The sequence below is a fragment of the Ailuropoda melanoleuca genome, chromosome 13 (genome assembly GCF_002007445.2).
Source record: "Ailuropoda melanoleuca isolate Jingjing chromosome 13, ASM200744v2, whole genome shotgun sequence".
Taxonomy (NCBI): domain Eukaryota; kingdom Metazoa; phylum Chordata; class Mammalia; order Carnivora; family Ursidae; genus Ailuropoda; species Ailuropoda melanoleuca.
In genome coordinates this window covers 20,315,800-20,338,203 of record NC_048230.1, presented here as the reverse complement: position 1 = coordinate 20,338,203, position 22,404 = coordinate 20,315,800, and the positions used below count along the sequence as shown (strand labels likewise).

The 22,404-nt window shown below is 56.2% G+C and overlaps 1 long non-coding RNA gene across 1 annotated transcript; it reads left to right on the top strand.

Moving 5' to 3' along the window:
• Window positions 1–396: 396 nt before the first annotated feature.
• LOC117795385 lies at window positions 397–3,617 on the top strand. The gene is made up of 3 exons (XR_004619350.1): window positions 397–512; window positions 1,287–1,440; window positions 2,924–3,617. It is a non-coding gene; the product is annotated as an uncharacterized LOC117795385 (long non-coding RNA).
• Window positions 3,618–22,404: the final 18,787 nt, after the last annotated feature.

Sequence of the window (22,404 nt, the reverse complement as noted above, 5' to 3'; positions counted from 1 at the left end):
CTGAATGTTCTTTGTTGCTGGAAAGTGCCTTGCTAGACTGTCCAGGCTCTCACTCACTCACTCATTCAAAAAACGCATACAGAGGGCCAAATAAGCCCTATAAAAACAGTAGCTAACATTCATTGAGGGCTTAACACGTGAGAAGCACTGGTCACAAGCTTTCCAGGTGGTAACTCAGGTAACCCTCCTTGTTGAGGATTCCCTCAGGCAGGAGCTATTGTGATAGTTTTACAAACCACCAAACTGAGAGACAGAGGGGAAGTAAGTTGCCCAAGGCCACACAGCCTATCACACATGGCCTCTTCCACTGAGTGCAAGGCTCTCTGCCAGCTTTGAGTATGGGAAGGTCAGTACCACATGGGCCCTGCCCTCAAGTGGCGTATGTGCTCGTGCAATAGAAATGTGGAGCAAAGGACTGCAGTACTCTGGCCTTCCCCTGTGCTGGACAAAAAGACACACCCGAAAAGGCTGTTAGATGGCTCACTGATGACAGCAGAGGAGTCACAGAGAAGGTGACACTTCAGCTGGGGCTTGCAGGGCTATTGCGAGGTCTGTAGGTCAGAAAGGGTGGGGTTTGCTGGGGAGCACGGCTTTTGCAGGAGGGACAGATGATGCAGAGTGTGGAGTGGAAGACAACTTGCTAGAAGAGTGAACAGTTCCAAGGGGTTGGCTCCCAGGGTCATAGGGGAACAGAGCAAGAGATGGGCTGGATAGCAGGTTAGGCCAAATCATAGAGGACCTGAAGAAATTGTACTTAAAAAAAAAAAAAAGATTTTGTTTATTTGAGAGAGAGAGCACAAGCAAGGGGGGGGGTGGCAGTTGGTAAGGGACAGAGGCAGAGGGAGAAGCATATTCCCCTGACATGGGGCTCCTTCCCAGGACCCTGAGATCATGACCTGAGCCGAAGGCAGATGCTTCACTGACTGAGCCACCCAGGCGCCCCAGGAACTGTACTGTATTTTGTGGGAGATGGAGAGGTAGTGACGGTATTTAAACAAAGGAGTGGCATTACACCCGTGAGCAGGGGAGAAGAGGGACAGGTCGGGGAGAAAGTTAAAAACGGAAGCCAGGAATCAGTGAACCAATTCTGGTTGGAATTAACCAGGCGAGAAATGCACAGTCCCCCAAAGAAGGCATTGGCTGGAGGTGTATTTTAAGAAGTAAATCAACTGGACTTGATGGCCTGAAGCTTCTCCCTTGGGCCTTATGTAAATAGGTTGACGTCAGCCTCAGCAGGGAGTAAAGGAAGAAGAGCTCCTTCATTCATCTGTTTCTTTGTTCAACAGAGACGTGGTCAGAGAGCCAGAACCCACACCAGGTAGTGGGGATCTGATGGCCAATGAGACATAAGCCTGCCCTCGGAGCCCACAGTCTGGTGGGCAGGCAGACAAGGAAACAGACTGATCACAATACAAAGGAGTGGGTGGGCCACCCACAGAGGTGAGTCATTGAAGTCTGATGGTGAAGGTCTTGACCCCAGGCATGACCCACTCTGAAGGCCTCACCAGCTTCCTCTCTGCCCCTCTGCTGGTCACTCTAAGACCTTCCCTTGGGTTGCCCAGCCTGGCTTCCCCAGGGCAGAGGCCAAGAGTCTTGGGGGTTGGCAGGGTTGCAGCCAGGGCACTGCTGAAATTACAGCGGTTCGGAGATGGGGGCATCTCACTGTGTGAGCCCCATCAATGCTCATCGAGGAAATGCAAGAGCTGAATGCCAGTGGGACTGGATAGAAACCCCTCGTCGAAAGGGCCAGGGCTGGAGTTTGGAGTTGGGCAGATACAAGGCAAAGACAAGCCAGAACGGCTGGATGAAACCCTGGGGGCGGGGGGGATGTGCCGTTTCCCTGCCAGGCTGGCATGCACGTGACACTTGGGTTCTGGGAGCTGGCAGAAAGGGTCAGAGGTAGGACACCAACCGTGTGCCTTTCCCACCCCCTGCAGAGAAGTGGCCCTGTCTGGGCATGCTTCCCTGGGCATCCCAGATAACCCCCCCATTTTGTGTGCTGTGGATTGGAAGGAATGAAGACCGACGGTCTCTAATCGTTCAGCAGAAAGCAAGGGGAGGGAGAGAGAGGAGCCCCAGGCCCAGACAGCTGGGCCGGGGAGAGACAGTTGTCCCCCACTCTCCCTTTCCAGTTTCCACTCTTTACAAAGAAAAAAGGAATGAACAGGGTCAGCAAAAGCCAGAGGCTGTGTTTGAGCTGTCCGTGCTGCTGAGCCAAGCGGACGGCGCCCAGCTGACCATTTGGGACACCCACAGGATCCAGGGCCCCTCTCAGGACATTCAGGGCTGACGGACAAGGTCAGCCGCAGGGTGAGGAAGTGGGCAGGGAGAGCGATCAGGGGAAATGAGAGGTGCCGCCAATAGCCAAGGGAGCTGCGAAGGGGAACACAAGAGATTGGGGAAGGAGGGCAGAAGTGGAGGCCCTGCTTCCTGTCTCAGCTTCCTGAGGCTCTGCGTGTAGCAGCCTTGGTTTCCAAACACCCTCGCCCACAGCTGACGTGGCCCCCCCGGGCCAGGCACCCGTGGAGGGGAAGGCCTGGGGTGGGGTGGGGGGAGCCACCGGGGCAACCTGAATCCTGCCAGGCCTGATGGGGGGGCGACCGCAGGTGGATGCCACCAGGGGCAGGAGGGGGGCTGTGGGAGGAGAGCGGTGTGCGAGGGGGGCGGGCCAGCCCGAGTCCCATGATCGTGATTGCTTCAGGCGTCCCTGCATTTGGCTGCACTTGCTCGATCGGCTCTTCATTTTATTAACTTTAATTTGTAACTGGGTCGATCAGCAATTGTTCTTCCTGGAGGGTGTAATTAGGATTATAAATAAAGTCAAGTGGAGGGTTTGGACGACCTACAGCTGTGCGCTCCGTGCTGTAACGAGCCCGGGGCCCCCCTCGGCACCCTCCCTGAAGAACCCATTTTCCAACAATAGGTATGTTGCTTCACAAGCTCCCATGGAAAGCTGACGCCTCAGAGAATCCTCACGCTTCGCTGTTTGGAAGGAATCAAGTTGGCAACCTCGATCTTCTAGGGACCTGTCAGCTCGGGGATTTCCTGGAGGAGCCTTTTGACCGCCCATAGCTCTAGGTCCATTCCAGAAGTCACTTCTCCAGCCTGAAACCTTCCCCGGCCTGGTAGAGGCCCCTTTCCATCTGCCTGGTCGGAGCTGGAACCCTGAGTCCCTCAGACCTGCCCCTTCTCTCCAAGCCCAGGCTTTAGTTGGGGGCAGCTCGGTTTTCACCTACTTTATTTCTCGGCCCTCCCGGCTGTTCCCCATACTCTCCACCTCACTTTCTCTAAAGCAATCTTCCTAAAATGCAAATCTCTCCATGGCTTGCCCCTGCCTATAAGGCTTCCAGGAAAATTAGATCCCCGCCCCCCAGCATAGCACAAAGCCTTCCGCAGTCTGGCCCATCGGACACCTATACTCCTGCCGTATCACTCCAGGTCAATCCCAAACACGGCCAGTGCCTCACAACTCTGTGCCTTTATACATGGCATTCCCTCCTCTTTGAATATCCCTCTGCCCCTTTCTTTTTTTTTTTTTTTTAAAGATTTTATTTATTTATTTGACAGAAATAGAGACAGCCAGCGAGAGAGGGAGCACAAGGCAGGGGGAGTGGGAGAGGAAGAAGCAGGCTCATAGCTGAGGAGCCTGACGTGGGGCTCGATCCCATAACGCCGGGATCAGGCCCTGAGCCGAAGGCAGATACTTAACCACTGTGCCACCCAGGCGCCCCCCCTCTGCCCCTTTCACAGGGAAAACTTCTATCACCCTTCAAGGCCCAGTCCAAATAACTCCTCCTCGAATGTGTCAACTACAGCCCCCCCTCCAACGGGACTTTACGTTCACCTCTCTTATTGCTGTTTTGCATCCTTATATGTCTCTTTCTTCATCTAATATTGGTACTCCACTGTCTTAAACACTGAGTGTCATTGTGTCCTTCTGGAATTGTCAATGCATTTTGGGCAAGGATCATCTGAGATTTATTTTTCTTGAAGGCCCAGCCCACATAAGGGCCCAATGTAGAAGGTGCAAAAAAAAAAAAAAGTTCTAGGGGCGCCTGGGTGGCTCAGTCGGTTAAGTGTCTGACTTCAGCTCAGGTCATGATCTCAGGGTCGTGGGATCCAGTCCCATGTTGGGCTCTGCACTCAGCACAGGGTCTGCTTGTCGTTCTCAACTAAGTGAGCTAGTCCTGGAACAGGCAGTGCTGTTTTCCCAAGCAGGGGAGAACGCCTTGGCAGTTGTCCTGAGATCTGAGGGAGAGGATAGCCCAAGAGTCTTACAAGGAAGGAAATCTTAATTTATCCTGAAGGAGCCACTTGCTGGCCCAGGCTTAGCAACTTCAGGACAGGGACAGCAGTAAGCTCAGCTCAGCAGATGTGCGACACCAGGCCCCTGGGTTTCCTTAATTCCTGCTCCCACCGAAGAGCCTTTATTCTGCTGGTACTTTCACACCTCTTGGCAATGAGCAAGGAAGCTTCCCTCTTTCTCTCTGGGCAGCTGCATCCTTTGGCGCTGGGGGAGCCCAGAGCTCTCTGGTGACCGATGGCAGTGAGAAGCAAGGTGTTGGGGGACATGAGAGCTGACATGGGCCACCGACAGCAAAACAGCAAGTTCTGTGGCCAGATGCATCGCCTACCCCACTGGGGAGAAGGGGGTACCCAGGACAGGAGCACTCAACGTCCCCTGACCTTGGAAAGAAATGGTTTTACCTTGGGGGGGGCAGGCAGGGGGGTTAGGATGGGGCCGCCAGTGTGTTCGTAGCTCTGTTTAAAAACACTTGCCCGGAATGGTGTGAACGAGCAAAAGGAAAAGAATTACGGCATTTTAGCCAACAACGCATCTGCTTAAACTCACGTATAAATAGATCTTCAGCCCTCCTCCACGGAGCACAGCCACTTGAATCTCCACGGTGAGCTGCCACGTGGAAGGGGCAGGGGAATGTCTTCTGGCAAGGCAAGGGGCCCTTCCCACCCCCGGAGCGCCAAACCACCGCACAGCTCTGCTTAGTCTCTGGGGAAGACAAAAGGCCAAGACAGCGAAGGGCAGCATTCCAAATCCCTCCCTAGTCACACGTCATAAAATGGTACAACCGCTCCAGGAAACAGGTTGGGGGGTTCTTCCAGAGTTACACAAGCTCATCATCCGATCCCAGCAACCCCCCTTCTAGGTACTAATGCAGAGAAAGGAAAACACACGTCCACACAAAGGCTTACGGACAAATGTTCATGGCAGCCTTATTCACAATAGCTGCAGGCTGGACACAAACCAAATGCCCCAAAACAAGGGAACCGACAAGCAGTCTATGATACAGCCACACGACGGAACACTACTCAGCAAGAAAAAGGAAAGAACCACCGACAGACACAAGGATATGGATGAATCTCGAAATTATTACGCAGAGCGAAAAGACACAAGGGTCCAAACTGTATGGTAATATATGTGAGACAGGCAAAGCCGGTCTATGGGAACAGAAAGCTGATCGCTGGATGCCTGGGACCAGGGTAGGGGTGACTGGGAAGAGGACACAAGTGAACCTTTTAGGCTGGTGGAAATGCTCTGTACCTTGATTACTGAGCTGGGTACACAGCACATGTATGACCCCTCAAACAGTACATCTAAAATGAGTACATTTCATTGTATGTAAATCAGACCTCAATAAAGTTGATTTAAAAAGTCATTCCTTCCCAAGGGCCTGGATGAGGGGGCCGGAGCCTCCGTGCTGACAGAAGTGGCCACAAGCCAGCCGCTCCTCCTGCCAGGTGCAGACAAACGCCTTTCCAGAAAGCCCAATCAAAGATCAGGGAAGTCTCCCTCAAGGCCTGGTGATACCACCAAGCTGGAAAAACAGCTCCCTGGCGGCCTGGAAAAGGTCCCTCTCTGGCCCTTGATCCTTAAAAGGCTGGAATTTCTGGCTGAACAAGAGGGCCTGGGCCCAGCTCCCCGGGCAGGACGCCCAGCCACCCGCATGCAGGTGTCAGCTTGCTGCCCGAGCACAGGACCCAGGGCCCCGGCAGGTCCCCACAGCCATGCTGGGGCAGAGGAGAGCGGCCGCCCGATGCCCAGCCCATCCCCTGCCCCCACCTCCTGTGAGTGGCAGAGCCTCTGTCTGCACACCAAGCGCGCAGGGGAAGGAAGCAACACCCCAGCTCCCACCCAGCTCCCCAGCCAAGTTCGCTGCTGGCCCGGGAACCCGGAAGTCACTCGAGACCTTTCCTCTTGAGTGGGGATGGCTGAGCAGCCCCCAGAGTGAGTCTGGGAGCTGCTGACAGGGCACGGCCTGGAGCCGTGGACGTTGAACCCTTAGCCCAGTGCCCTTTTCCCCACACCAGACTGGGCTCCCAGTTAGTTGCCAGGGGAGGGATTTTTAATGGGGCTGGTTCTGCACAAGAGTTCACCGGGGCAGGGCCTAGGAAACAAAGGGACTGTCTGCCCCAGTGGCTGGGTGGCTCTTAGGGGGTGGGGTGAGGGGGTACTACCGCCACTGGTTTATCAAAGGGCAACCCTGCCCCCCACGTGTGGGCATCGCCCTTGCCCACTGGCTGAGGCCAGAGCCAGCTGAGGCCAGGGTCCTCCCTTCAGACCTTTCTGATCGTGCACTTCAGGGCCCTACGGAGTGGGCGGGCCTGGGACCAGGTTCTGCTCACCATGGGATCTGCCCTCCAGGACCACGAACACGAGGGGGCCTCACCTCCTCTGCTCGGTCTGGTCCCATCCACCTCTCTGTCTCTGTTTGTTTCCCCTCCCCCGTTTCCCTGTTATCACCTGCACCTGTTTTTCCTACCCCGCTCAATCCCTCCAATCCACAGGCTGTGTATTCCCAGGGGTCCCCTGCCCTTATCTTAGGCAGCTGCTGACCCTCGCTAGCTCTTCTCCTACCACCCCCCTTTCCCCGCACTGCCAGTGAGACATCAGCCGCAGAGCACCAGGGAGTGCCCAGGCTACAGTTGGGTCAGGGGGCCTGGCTGTGCTGGGTGTGACCCCCCCCGTCCCCCCCACCCCCACATGATGGGACCCGGAGCTGGTCACTCACCCACTGCACCTCAGTTTTCTCATCTATAAAACGAGAACATCTTCACTTGTATAATCTCAGCTCTGCTGAGATAATACAAGCACACACACACACACACTCCATGTTTTAAAAGTTCAGGGCTATCGACTTACATGCATTCAGTAATTATGAATTCAGGAGCCGCTTTCATATGACACAAAAGCAATCGGAGCTTCTGAGCAGCATACCGTGGTTTTGTTTCGTACAAAACAGGGTCTTGAATTAGTAATGACTGAATAAATGTACATTTATCATGCTCCCCGTTATAATTCCAGCAAAGAAACTTGACATTTTAGTTAAGCCTGTGTAGCCTTCACACAGATAAATGTTCTATTTCTGTTAGGCTTTTCAAAAGATAAAAAGTCAGCCCCAGGTCTCTTCCTACCCACTCTTTTCTGGTCTGGGGGTGGGGGTGGGGGTGGTGGGGGATGGGAGGCCAAAGCCAGGTGATCTTTAAGACCCCTTGAGTTGCTGGGTTAGGAGGCCTGAGTGTGTCCCACTGGCCAGCACATCAGTCACTCATTAGGCACCAGTCTCATCGGTCCCGCCTACCCAGGCCAGGCCTCCCCTCAGATACCAAAGAAAATGGTCAGCAGGAACAGGGCCTGGGCCCCAACACCTGCCCTAAAACGAACCTTTCTGTTCCTCACCTGCCCACCCACCCCACAAGAATTCAGAGCAGTGACAGCGGAAGCAGAAAGGGCCAAGGTGGGGGCACCTTAGGATTTTCCCAAGGGAAAGAGAACAGGTGTCTTGGCAAGGAGACTGCACTTGGAAACAGAGGCTGTTCTCCAGACCATCTCATGGGGTTTAAAGCAAAGGTGCAGGAGAGCTGGTCCCCCCCACCCCCCACCCCCGGTCAAGACCTCTCATGCCACAGAAGGGGGAGAGCGAGGCCCCGGACTGTCACTTCTATGTCATTCTCTTTCCCTATCCCCCGCGCCCCACGTCCCTGTGGAATCAGTCAAAGGCCCTGAGCTGGACAGGATAAACTGTGTTTCCGGCCTTGGCCCCATCTAGCAACGTCCAGACCGGTAGTGCCCGGTCCTAACCCCCTTCTACTGAACACCCCACTGCAGGCTCTTACAGGTGATTCCAATTCCATGTGCGCTCAAAGCAGCCCCTAACTCCCTCTCCGGAGAGCGGAGCTGTCCGTCTGGCTGGGTTCCCCAGCTCTGCAGCGAGCAAGTCACCCAGGCCCTACTTCTGACCCAGGGACTCCGCCATCCCTGATTCCTCCTCCTCCTGGCCCCGCCTCCAGACCTCCAGGCCAGGGCTCCAGGCAGGAAAAGTGTTTTCTCCTTCACCGCTCTCAGCCCACCCCCCTCCACCCCCACACCCCACTCCACCCCACCCTTCTCTTCTACTCCTGCAGCCCAGGCCCCATCTAGCCCTCCTGGACTATGGTAGGGCCCTCCCATCGTCCCACCCCCCCACACAATTTTGGGGCTTTTGCACTTTGCCTGGGACTGATCATTCACAGCCAAGGTCAAAACCTTCAGTGACTTCATCATACAAAGATTCAGCCTGCGTGAGAGAGAGAATGGAAAAAATGAAGGGGGTAACTCAAGTTCTCAGAGGGAAAGATGGGGAGCCATCCACCAGGTGCAGAGACAGGAAGTGACTGGCTCAGGGTCACCCAGTACGGCAGAAGCAGACTGGCATGTTCGTGGGACAGTAACAGTCTCCCTCTGACCACTCCCCTGTGCCCCCACTGGACACTGTGCTCCAGCCACACAGAGCTTCTGTGTGCCCTAAACTTGCATGCTCTTTCACAGCTCTGCTTCCTTCCTCATGCAGTCATGCCCTTCCTCTCTGCCCCCACCTCCACAGTCTTAGCCACCTGCCCGAGCCCAGCTGAAAAGCTGCCTCCTCCAGGAAGCCTTCCCTGAATGCCTGTCCTGGCACACCTCTCTTCACGTCACTCAGTGCTCTCAGGCTTAGGTTAGAATTAATCCTGCACATGCCCCCTAGGAGGGGCGGGACTCATCTTACTCACCTTCGCAGTCCAAGAGCACGCTGCACGGGGCCTGGCCTGTCACAGGTGCTACACAGGCATTTCCGGAAAAAATTTTCATAATATTTATTGTTGTTATGAATGGCTGACGTTGACAGAGCCCCCATTTGAGTCAGCCCCTGGGCTCGGCATGCGAGTCAGAGTACACGCATCTTCACCGCAGCCTGGCCGCCGAGCCCATTTCACAGATGGGGAAGCTGGGACTCAGAGCAAAGAAGTAGCTTCCCCGGGGTCTCGCAGCCGGAAGAGGGCAGATTTAGAACTCAGCCCCAAGTGTGGCCTAGATGCAGCCCTGCGACTCTTGAGCTCTCTACTCTGGTCAGTGCCCAGGACTCCACTGGCCCCAGATGACCCTGCCAGCCCCAGTGACCCTTGTGGCCCCGGCCTGAGGATGGAAGCCCCTCCAGGGGCCACAACAGCCCCTACTCAGTCCGGCTTTGCCAGTGACTTTGGTGCTTTAGGTCATGCCCTGGAATCCCAGCCCCGCCAGCCGGTGACAAGAGTTCCCTGCTGGCCTCCTGTTGCAGGGACACAAAGTACCTTTACACATAACCTCTCTTTGTCCCCCCTGTTGGTCACGGCGAATAGGTCAGGCCCAGGGCAAAATGGTAAGGTGGCAGAAGTTTGTCTTGGACAGTGTTTGCAGGCTCTCCGTTCTGTTCCCTTTCCACCTAGGGTTTCCTGCCGGCTGACCCCTCCCTGTGCCTCGGGCAGGACTGGACCCAGGGGCTTAACCCTTCGTACTGGAGAACAGCGTAAAAGGACTACAGAGGGGACTGCAGGCTTTTTGGGGAGATGTGCGATGAAAGTGGGGATTCTCTTTACTCATGAACCCTAAACTGACCCGCAGCGAGTCCCGANTTTGTTTCGTACAAAACAGGGTCTTGAATTAGTAATGACTGAATAAATGTACATTTATCATGCTCCCCGTTATAATTCCAGCAAAGAAACTTGACATTTTAGTTAAGCCTGTGTAGCCTTCACACAGATAAATGTTCTATTTCTGTTAGGCTTTTCAAAAGATAAAAAGTCAGCCCCAGGTCTCTTCCTACCCACTCTTTTCTGGTCTGGGGGTGGGGGTGGGGGTGGTGGGGGATGGGAGGCCAAAGCCAGGTGATCTTTAAGACCCCTTGAGTTGCTGGGTTAGGAGGCCTGAGTGTGTCCCACTGGCCAGCACATCAGTCACTCATTAGGCACCAGTCTCATCGGTCCCGCCTACCCAGGCCAGGCCTCCCCTCAGATACCAAAGAAAATGGTCAGCAGGAACAGGGCCTGGGCCCCAACACCTGCCCTAAAACGAACCTTTCTGTTCCTCACCTGCCCACCCACCCCACAAGAATTCAGAGCAGTGACAGCGGAAGCAGAAAGGGCCAAGGTGGGGGCACCTTAGGATTTTCCCAAGGGAAAGAGAACAGGTGTCTTGGCAAGGAGACTGCACTTGGAAACAGAGGCTGTTCTCCAGACCATCTCATGGGGTTTAAAGCAAAGGTGCAGGAGAGCTGGTCCCCCCCACCCCCCACCCCCGGTCAAGACCTCTCATGCCACAGAAGGGGGAGAGCGAGGCCCCGGACTGTCACTTCTATGTCATTCTCTTTCCCTATCCCCCGCGCCCCACGTCCCTGTGGAATCAGTCAAAGGCCCTGAGCTGGACAGGATAAACTGTGTTTCCGGCCTTGGCCCCATCTAGCAACGTCCAGACCGGTAGTGCCCGGTCCTAACCCCCTTCCCTACTGAACACCCCACTGCAGGCTCTTACAGGTGATTCCAATTCCATGTGCGCTCAAAGCAGCCCCTAACTCCCTCTCCGGAGAGCGGAGCTGTCCGTCTGGCTGGGTTCCCCAGCTCTGCAGCGAGCAAGTCACCCAGGCCCTACTTCTGACCCAGGGACTCCGCCATCCCTGATTCCTCCTCCTCCTGGCCCCGCCTCCAGACCTCCAGGCCAGGGCTCCAGGCAGGAAAAGTGTTTTCTCCTTCACCGCTCTCAGCCCACCCCCCTCCACCCCCACACCCCACTCCACCCCACCCTTCTCTTCTACTCCTGCAGCCCAGGCCCCATCTAGCCCTCCTGGACTATGGTAGGGCCCTCCCATCGTCCCACCCCCCCACACAATTTTGGGGCTTTTGCACTTTGCCTGGGACTGATCATTCACAGCCAAGGTCAAAACCTTCAGTGACTTCATCATACAAAGATTCAGCCTGCGTGAGAGAGAGAATGGAAAAAATGAAGGGGGTAACTCAAGTTCTCAGAGGGAAAGATGGGGAGCCATCCACCAGGTGCAGAGACAGGAAGTGACTGGCTCAGGGTCACCCAGTACGGCAGAAGCAGACTGGCATGTTCGTGGGACAGTAACAGTCTCCCTCTGACCACTCCCCTGTGCCCCCACTGGACACTGTGCTCCAGCCACACAGAGCTTCTGTGTGCCCTAAACTTGCATGCTCTTTCACAGCTCTGCTTCCTTCCTCATGCAGTCATGCCCTTCCTCTCTGCCCCCACCTCCACAGTCTTAGCCACCTGCCCGAGCCCAGCTGAAAAGCTGCCTCCTCCAGGAAGCCTTCCCTGAATGCCTGTCCTGGCACACCTCTCTTCACGTCACTCAGTGCTCTCAGGCTTAGGTTAGAATTAATCCTGCACATGCCCCCTAGGAGGGGCGGGACTCATCTTACTCACCTTCGCAGTCCAAGAGCACGCTGCACGGGGCCTGGCCTGTCACAGGTGCTACACAGGCATTTCCGGAAAAAATTTTCATAATATTTATTGTTGTTATGAATGGCTGACGTTGACAGAGCCCCCATTTGAGTCAGCCCCTGGGCTCGGCATGCGAGTCAGAGTACACGCATCTTCACCGCAGCCTGGCCGCCGAGCCCATTTCACAGATGGGGAAGCTGGGACTCAGAGCAAAGAAGTAGCTTCCCCGGGGTCTCGCAGCCGGAAGAGGGCAGATTTAGAACTCAGCCCCAAGTGTGGCCTAGATGCAGCCCTGCGACTCTTGAGCTCTCTACTCTGGTCAGTGCCCAGGACTCCACTGGCCCCAGATGACCCTGCCAGCCCCAGTGACCCTTGTGGCCCCGGCCTGAGGATGGAAGCCCCTCCAGGGGCCACAACAGCCCCTACTCAGTCCGGCTTTGCCAGTGACTTTGGTGCTTTAGGTCATGCCCTGGAATCCCAGCCCCGCCAGCCGGTGACAAGAGTTCCCTGCTGGCCTCCTGTTGCAGGGACACAAAGTACCTTTACACATAACCTCTCTTTGTCCCCCCTGTTGGTCACGGCGAATAGGTCAGGCCCAGGGCAAAATGGTAAGGTGGCAGAAGTTTGTCTTGGACAGTGTTTGCAGGCTCTCCGTTCTGTTCCCTTTCCACCTAGGGTTTCCTGCCGGCTGACCCCTCCCTGTGCCTCGGGCAGGACTGGACCCAGGGGCTTAACCCTTCGTACTGGAGAACAGCGTAAAAGGACTACAGAGGGGACTGCAGGCTTTTTGGGGAGATGTGCGATGAAAGTGGGGATTCTCTTTACTCATGAACCCTAAACTGACCCGCAGCGAGTCCCGATGACAGCCTGGGACGGTGTCGCCCCTTGGGTGCCGCCCGGATCACAGAGCTCAGCGGGAAATGTGCTTTCTGGATTGTTTCCCTCACTGGATCCCAGGCCTCCCAGGTAGGGGGCTGTGCAACCCCGGTCCCTGCCGCCACTCCTGCGCCCCCGGACGGGCCTGCCCCCACCCGTGTGTGCGGCCTGCGCTAGGCCTCTATCAACCCCGCTGCCCGGACCCCCTCCCCACCTGACGGATGAGGGCCCTGCAGACGAGGTTCAGAAGGTCACATGCCCCGTGTGTGAGCAGCCGGGATTTGAACTTTGGTCCACGTGGCTGCCAAGCCCTTGCTGCCTTGAGCCCCCTTTTCTCCCCCTGCCGCCTGTTGCCCTCAAGTGCCCGTCACAGGGTGTCCCCAGAGAGCAGAGGCCAGCCAGGGACAGGGGAGAAGGGCTGTCCGACACTGTGCTTCCGCTCCAGCCACAGGCTCAGCCTGCCCGGGGCGGCCCATTCCTGCCTCCGTGACCGTGACCGTGGGCGGCATCACCAACCCGAGCCTCCCTTTTCTCTTTTGTGAACTACCAGCTAAAAACACCTATTTCTGGAGAGTCTTGTGAGGACTCAACGAGATAACCCGAGCTGAGAGCTTCGAGCAGCGGCACATGGTAGGTGCTCAAGAAAACCTCGCAGTCGCTGTGGGCCTGCGCCCCGCGTGGGGGTGGGGCGGGCGGCGACAGTGACAACACCGCCCTGAGACCCACAGGAAACTTCATCACAGACACCGACCGCATATACAGGGGAAGTAACAAAACACGAAGAAAAAACCTTAACATTTTGGCTGAGTAAAGGCAGCAGTATAATTACCGTCATTTATAAAAACTGCTTCCCATTAATGCCTAATTCCCGCGAAGCGCAACAATGATTATCTCATTAACTATGTGTCAGATTAACTTTGTTGTAGGTTTTATTTGATTAGAACAGTGAACTCTCAACACGTATGCTCATTCTTCATAGTCTGTGGTTTCTGAAGCGCAGGGCTCTGTTGACGACTTTTTTCTACATTAGAAAGAGTATTTCCAGGGAAGTGTCCTGTAAAATTCCTACCGGCACCCACCTCTGGATTTTCAAAAGCCTGTGGCGAAAGGTGAATTATGTGTCCATCCTTCAAAAACTCGGCTTTGGTGTCATCGGAATGTTTTACTACGTGCCTCTGCCTCTGCGCTGCTGGGGGTCTCCCCCAACCTGTCGAAACCTCCAAACTTGTTATATCCTGGATTCTGTTTCGCCCCATGGGGAGGAGAGGTTGCTATCTGTCATATGCACTTAAGCGCCTGACATTTTTCTCATTTTCTGATAGGCACTGCAGCCCCCCACCCCCCGCTCCTCACCCCTACCTTAACAGAGAAAAGCTGCTGGCTGACAGCTCCCAGCTGCACGGGGAGATAGCTGAGAAGTTCCAATAGGGAAGTGTCATGCTTTGCCAACTCTGGGGACGACAGAATAATTGGCTGGAACCGCAGACCTGGGCGATGGTGCCCGGGAAGACAGTCCTCGTGGAAGGCTTCCTGGGGGTGGGCTGGTCATCTCCCACGATGCCAGACGAGAGGCATGATATCCAGACGCTGAGGCCCTTCAGCGGCCCCTCTCACCGCCAGGAGCTGTGGAGTGTGCCTGCTGCCATGGGGTGGGGGTGGGGGGGCTTCCGCAGCCCACTAGAGCCCGGGGTCCCTCTCCTGGAGGTCCAGTGGTGTGTGTGTGGGGTGGTTCAGGAGAAGGAATCCGGTTCTAGCACTCAACTCCATGGGGCAGGGAAGATGGGGTGGGGGCAGCAAAGACCCCTGTCATCATTACAGGAAAAAGAGGCCAGAGATCTGCAAGAGGGGACTCACACTGTCCCAATTCCCTAGAGTCTGTGCAGACAGAGGTAGAGGGAGGGAACGCCAGGGCTCTCAAGGACAGAGGCAAGGGCGAGCTTGGATCCTGGAGGACCAGGGTGGGAGGAGCTCAGAGAGAGAGGAGCCCCTAACGGGGCAGGAGGGCAATTGCATGTTCCATCCCCTCCTGATCAGAATCCTGTGCCCTGGTGTGGATTCTGTGTAGAGCCCCCAGCTCAGGGCTTCCAGAGTCCGTCTTTCTCCAGCTCTGGCCTCGCTCTCTGTGGTCTGACTGCTTTGCCTTCGGCCACTGGATATAAGGCCTAGGGCAGCACTATCCAGCGGAGCAGAAGGCTAGCGCATATCTAATTTTAACTTTGTCTACAGCCACGTTTTAAAAAGTGCAAAGAAACAGGTAAAATCAATTTTAGGAACATATTCTGCCTAAACCAACACATCCAGAATATTATCATTTCAACGTACAATCAGCATAAAATGAATGAGATCTTTTATATCCTTTTTCCATACTAAGTCTTTGAAAGCCGGTGTGTAGCTCACTCTTGCAGAAGCTCCTGGTTTGGGTTAGATCCCTTCCCGGCGCTCAGCAGCCACAGGTGGCTGGTGGCTGCCATACTGGGCTTTCCTTGTGCCCTGTGATTCTCCAAAGGGGTGGTGGTTTGGTGTCCTCATAGGTGCCGGTCCGGACTGCTTTTCCTTTTCCCCAGTGCGGGAGCAAATCAACCTTTGAGGCTGGGTGCTCTTCTATCTTTCCTTTGTTTAACAAGGGAGGCCAGTGGGGAGACTGAGAACCCTGAATTTGGCATCAATGGGCACTGCCACTGAACCGGCTGTGTGACCTTGACCAAGTCACTTGCCCTCTCTGGGCCCTAATCACATCCTCTGTCAGGAGAGGGGTTTCCATTAGACTTGGGATTTCAAGCAGTGGAACCTGTTTTTCCAAGGAAATCTCACACAGAAGCCTCATCTATAAGTCAGAGGAGAGAGTTGCCCCTGTTTGAAGAGGGTGAGAGCTTGGGCCTGGCCTCCTGCAGCCCCAGCCCTGGAGGTAACTCGTAGGCCAGGCCCCAGAGGACCAAGAAGGAAAACCTTGCACCATTCCTCAGTCCACAGCTCACGTTTCAACAGCATTTTATGAACATCAGAAGGACACTGTAGGTTGCTTATGGACCCATTTCTGTAGTAAAAGTATGAAAATGCACATGGAAAAATGCATCGATTTCAAGTTCAAGGCCTCCTCTGAAGAGGGAGGAAGGACATAAACTGGGGATGGCACTTGGGTTCTATTGTCAACATTTAACTTTTTGACCAAAGAAGACCTAAAGAAAATATAGCACGGCGTTAACATTTATTCAAGCTCAAGGTTGGGTGTGTGGCTATCTGCTCTTCTCTGTATATTTGAAATATTTTATAATTTAAATTTACTTAAAACTTTAAAAAGGGGAAACATATAATCTGATGTCACTTTAGGCAAAGAATTTTTTTAAAACATAATAAAGTAGGGGTACCTGGGTGGTTCGGTCAGTTAAGCATCTGACTCTTGACCTCAGCTCTGATCTCAAGCTCTGGGTCGTGAGTTCAAGCCCTGGGTTGGGTGAAAAAAAAAAAAAGTTAAAGTAAAGCATAAGTTCCTTCCCACACTCTCTTCTTTACCCGCTCATCCCCACCCTAATCGTCGCTAAGACCCCTCCCACCACCCTGCTCTGAGAGTCCAGGAATCCGGGTGCTGAATCAACCAAAGGCTGGGGCTTTGGGGAGAAGAATTAGAGCCAAGCAGTTATTCCATAAGCGCTGATGATATATACAGGTATCAGACATGTGGGGGCCCTTGGGGTGATTAAGACCTAACCCTGCTTCAGGAGGAACCCAAGGAGGGAGACCTCCCATGGCAGATCTGGCCTGGGTGCTGCAGTGGGAGGACCGAGGGAAGAGGAGGGATCTGTCCCTTCCCTGGCTCCCATGGCCCCCAGCCTGTAGACTTTGGGGGCCCCCCTTCTCTCTAGTTCTTGCTCAATCTCCCTCTCCCCTCCTAGCCTGTCTCTCCAGGACTCTTGGATGGCTCTGGGCTTGCCCAGCCAAGTCTGGAGGACACTGCTTCCTTCCCCCTTGGATATCTGTGTGTTCCCCCCAAGCCCCATCTCTGGTTCCTCCTGGCGGCCCCTCCCCCCAACGTCCCCCGTGACACATGCTAGATGCTAGGGAAGGTCAGGAGACTTGCCAAGGTCACCTTGCTGGGCTGGGCCTGGCAGGAGTTGGAAGGCTGTAGGAGGGCAGCCACGTACCAGGTCCAGTGGGGTTACTGCGTCCCAGCAAACAGGTCCTGCTGGTTTGCCATTTGGAGAGTTTGGCCCCAGTTCCCATGGCCTGGTTAAATGGTAACTTGTTTTTGGTTGTGGAAAAGTGACAGGGAAGGAACAGCCAGCTGTGATGAGGAGAGGTGTGAGACCCAGCTGGCTCTGAGTTCTGGACTGCAAGTGAAGCTTATTTTCTTAATTTTTTGATTCTTTTCTGGACTCTCCCCCTTTTGCACATCTTCCTGGGCAGATGAGTAACAGCAAGGAGCGGTGGTGAGGGTGATTACAGAGCTCCACAGCCATCAGGGGCCTTCCATTGGGAGACTGTTTAACCAAGAGCTGCTGTGCCCATTTTACAGAAGGAACCATAGAGCCCAGGAGGAGTGAGGTCACTATGAGTCACTGGCCTTCCTGGCCTTACTCAGACCTAGCTCAACAGGGCCGGGGCCGAGCCAAAGGAGGCAGAGGTGGCCAGGGAGGGGGCAGAGGCTTCACCTTACAATCTCTGGTTCTTCCAACAAAGTTGAATGTCCTTGTTGGCCTTTGATCCCCTCAGTTGTGTGGTCAGAGGGTGGGGGCCGCCCTCCTCCCTTTGTTCAGCGCCTGCCTCATTACAGAGCTGGGCACACAGGATCTCGTTTGCCCCCACAACACCTTCCTCGTCGGCAGGGCCGGTTTTACAGACAAGGAAATGGAGAGTCAGCGAGATTAGGGCCCTTGTTCAAAGTGTCCCAGCTGGTCAGCCCGAGGGAGACTGGGCCTCCAGACGCCAGCCTAGGACGCAGACCTGTCTGCGGTTCCCAGGCTTGTGCCAGGCCTGCCCCGGCCTCTGGCAGAAGGACCCCAGGACACAACATCTCTGGTCTGAGGGTTGGGCTAATGGGGGCTAAGGACCCGCCAACATGTGTCTTGGAAAGGACAGTCACTTTGAGAGCCGGGATCCAGAACAGCCCTTCGTTTTGCCCTTTCAGGCAAGGTTAGGCTGTCTCGGCCCTGAGACGGTCCATCTGCCACTCGCTGGCAGGGCGTCCTTGCTGGCTGAGCCCACTGTCATTGGCGTAGCCGTTTCCCAAGCAGCAGGGTCTCACCTGTCACTGTGTGCTCACTTGGTGTCAACACTCTGGTGAGAAGAAGGAAGAAGGAGGACAGAGGGAGTTTTCTCCAGCTTTTGGAGACCTTGGGGAGGCAGAAGGCCACCCACCGACTCTCAGACAGTCTGTGTGAGCCCTGGGGTGAACAGGGTGGGCCGTGCTCCCTGGTCAGAGATGACACGGAACCCAGGACAGGCCTGGGGCATCTGGTCTCCGTGGAGGAATAGCTGTGATGCCCTTCCCTTCTTGGTACCTGGAAAAGACACTACCTTCCTCAGCAGGTCCTGGCCAGGTGCAGTGGCATGGTAGGTGTGAAAGAGCCTTCCGGAAGCCCCAGGACTTCCCCGGGGAGGGAGCCTGGCGTCCTCAGCCTCGGCAGCTGGCTCCTGCTCCATCCAGGCCACTGGACGCCACGCTGGGGCCAGAAGTTCTTCGGTGAGGAGTCTGTGAAGGTCAGTGAGAGGCGGGAGCCAGGGTCACGGTGAGGGCGGGCCAAGGCCGGCCACCCACCTCAGGCTGCAGCTGCGGCTCTCCCCACACTGAGGGCCGACTTGGCTTCTTCTGCAGAGCCACATGGTGTAAATCAGGGCTGGGCTGAGCAGACTCAAGTCGAAGAGTCCAGAATTGAGCCCCCTAGAGTGTCTGAAGGCCTGGGCCAGCTGCGGGAGCCTCTCGAAGGCTGGAGCAGGTGGCCTGAGTGAACGGGGCACTTCCCCAAATGTGTTCTGGGCACTAGAGCTCAGGCCCCGACACTGGGGCCCACCGTCCCATGCCGAGGAGGCCGCAGGAGGCAGCCTGGGAAAGCCCATTACTTGGTTTGGGAAGAGTTGGCCTACTGTCAGGTGCTTCCAACTTTTGACCCAATTCCTGTCTCCCTGAAGGAAAGCCAGACTGGGGAAGGTGTGGCTGGTGTCCCAGGGGCTGAAGTCCAGCCACTGTCCCCTTGATGGAGTCCGGAAGCTCCCTTGTGCTGCGAGAGAATGTGTCTTAAGCGGGCACCAAGTTCTTTTCCCAGGGGAGCCCTGTTTCAAAAGGGGCATTCCGTCTCCCCCCTGCTTTGGGCGCTCCCACTCCCAGGCACGGCCTCCTGCAGGGCACCCCCCTCCCGTGGATGACGCTGCACCCTCGGGATACTGGACAGGGGCCACCCTTACAGAACCAGTTTGAAGCCAAACAGTGTCGTGTCACAGTCCGTCTGAGCAGGAGACCACAGCAGGTGACTATAAGTTCCAGGCCCTGAGGGGCGGAGGGTCCATAGGGACCCAGGGACAGACCATGGCATGTGCATAGGAAGCTCCTTCCTGTCCTCCCCTGGGCACAAGCCTGGCAAAGTGACCCCAATGGCTCCCTTCTCCTCCTGTGACCCTACCTCGGCTGCTGGGCAGCCCACGCGCTCCTCGTCCCAGCAGCACGTGGGTCCCTCACCCTGGGAGGTGAAGGAGGGGGGTGGATGGAATGAGGGGCTGCAGCCTTCCTACTATCAGGTCCGAATGGCTATTCCAGAACTCACCAGAAGCTTCCTGAGGGGCAGGGTGGGAGGTCCGCCCTCCCTCAAAGGGAGCCGAGGGCCCCCGGGCACAGGCGTCTGGTTAGAAGCTGAGCAAAGCCTGGCAGCACAGGGGTCCGGAGTCCTGGCCTGAGGCTGCGCCTCTGTGAGTGGGACAGGCCCCAGCACCTGCCTTGAAGATGGAGAGCATGGGGCGGGTGTGGACCCTGAGGGGGACGGGCTGGGAAGGGCAAAGCTGGTGGTGGAGGGGAGCGGGTGGGCCACACTCTGTGGGGCCTCTTCTTAGAAGGGCCCGCACCTCGGGTGCTCAGAAGGGGTGGGTAGGTTGCGGGCACTGCTGGAGAGCAGACAGCACCCCTGGCCAGAGCTTGGGGAGAGGAAATGGCGGAGGGAAACTTCTGAGCACGCTGTCCCGCCCCTGCAAAGAGCCCAGAGGAGGAGGCAGCTAAGAGGAAGCCCCCATGGCCTTTCTCAGTGCCCCCAACCCCCTGCTGCCTGCACACTACACGGGGGTGAGCTCCAACCCACACTTCACAGCTCTCTGAGGTTCACAGCCTCTCCTGCCAGGGCTTCTGACACCTGGTTTCTGCAGAGCCATCAGTGTCCTCCCTCTGTGTGAAGAACAGAGGTGCCCCCCCCCAGGGCACACCCGCAGGGCGCAGAGGGACCCTTATCCGCCTCCTGACGCCTCATAACTCAGGGTATGACGGGGCCAGTCCCACCTACTTTCTGGACCGCTGCATCCCCTTCTGTGAACCCAGGGTGTGAGATCGGAACAGCCCGGAGCCACCATCCCGACCCACACTTGCCCCATTCCGTGGCTTTCCTAACCAGATGCCGCCCCCTCATCCGCCCCTCCCCCAGGGGGAGCTGCTGAATAATCGTGCCTTCTCCTCTCCGGTTCCTAGGCTTCTTTCCAGGATCCTCCATCAAGGTGGCTGGCAGTCAGGGGGCTCCCCTGGAAACAACCTAATGTTGCCACTCAGCCCTGGAATTGGTTTTTACAATTTACCATGGAGCCATATATTATCTGTGATTTTGTGTATCTTCACGGCAAGGTAAATACTGTTGGCTCTGTGCCGTAGACGGGGAGAGTGAGCCTCAGCTCTGCGGCGTGCTCAGAGTCACCGGGCAAGTCAGGGGCAGGTCTGGATTTTGAACCCAGATCTGCATGGGGCCAGGGACTGGGGAAGGCCCGCCCCAGCATCGCGTAGAGCCCCTGGGTCGCCCTTCTCCACGGGGCTGCAGCGTGGTCACCCAGGCGCCTCCATTCAGGGCCTGGCTTGGCAGGCAGCTGAGCCTGGTGATGTCAGCGTTGCCATGGAAACCCTTCCCCAGGCGTCGGGCAGGACCAGCCTCCCCGGCACAGTTTCCCTTTGTGTGGACTTTGCAATGCGTTGCCAAGGCAGTGGGGCCTGCTGGGCGGGTTGGCAAGGGGTGGGGACAGCAGACAAAAACCCACATCGCATCCCAGCAACCAGCAGCTCACAACAGGGTGCGCTGCGCCCTTGGGAGGGAGGGGCTGTGGGCCAGGCTTTGAGAGTGGTGGGGAGACCCTGCGCCCCCACTCAGGATCCCTGCCTGGAAATAGCCTTTTAGCATCTTTGATGCTCTGTGGGGGGTCCTGCTGCCTCAGAATCACCGGTGGGCTCTTAGGAACAAGGCAAAGTCAGGTCCACCGCAGACCCGCTTGGCGGGGGAGGGGGGAGGAGCTGTGGTTTCACCAAGTCCCCAAGGCAATTCGGATGGGCAGTCAATTCTGAGAACCACCCTTTAGGGCAGAATAAGGTTTATCGAGCACCTTTTCCCTAATTTATCTTGCATAATCCTCTCGGCAACCCTGAGAGGGGGAGGTGAACAGAGGAAAAAAGTTCGGTGTTTTGTTCTGGTTTGAATCCCCATTGCACAGGGGAAAACACTGACGCTCAGAGAGGTGAGATCTCCTCTTGCCCACGGTCACCAAGCTTGGACGTGGCAGAGTGTAGATTCAGGCCCAGGGGTCCAAGGCCCTACCGTGCAGGCCTCCCCATTGGCAGGGGCTGGCAGCCTGGCATCGGAACTCCCTCCTCCTTCTGGTTTTCCAGAAAGAATCCTAATGTACCCTTGCCGAGTGGGCCAGCTCCGTCCGAAGGCTCCCACCAGCTCCCAGATCTGAGAGGGGCTTGAGGCCCGGAGAAGCACGAAGCCGGGCCCCTCGGAGTTGGCAAGGCGCCCTGCCCAGCCCAGGGAGGAAACCCTGCCTTTCCCCCAGCTCGGCCGTCCCACCACACCCTCCTCTGTCCACAGCCTGCCACGGCCTCCTGGCTCTCTGGAAGGGCTCCCGAAGTCCCCACTGCCCCAGGGTAGGTGGCGGCTGACCCAGTGCACAGCGATGCCCCGATTCTTGGAAGTCTTCAGAAGAGAAACTCTGCGACCTTTGCTGGCCTGGCCAAGCCTCGGAGTGTACAGAGTGCACAGACCTCCTTTCTTCTTGAAGATCAGTGCCCTATTGCCAAACACCCTCTCAGGGCTCTCAAAGGGGAGGATCCCCACACCTTAGTCCTGGGGTTGTATTCTGCCTGTGACCCTGGGAGGAGGCCGAGACCCTGGCTGACACCAAAGCCCCCCCTCCTCTTCCCCAGGTCGGCTTCTCCTCTCCACCTGCATCTCTCTCTTATTAAAGGTCGACAAAGCCCAGTGAGGGCTGAGCACGGGCCAGGGATGCCGGGAATGGCTGGGCGGTGAGTGGCAACGAGCCGTCTCAGCCCAGTGCTGGGCCCCACCGAAGCCAGCCAGTGTTCCGGCCCCAACCATGACCGGGCTCTGCCTGCCGCTCTTTCATTGAACAAGTATTTCCTGAAGTCTGTGCTACGTACAAGGAAGGACTTAAAAAAAAAAAAAAAAGTCTCCAAACAAGCCAAAAAAGGGATGGAGGGGATACAAACAACACCAGATACCCATGATCCGTGCCCCCAGAGGGGAAGACAATCTGCTTGTGTTTCATATTTGACATCACCTGGGAACAGAAAGGCAAGAGACCTCCAAACACTA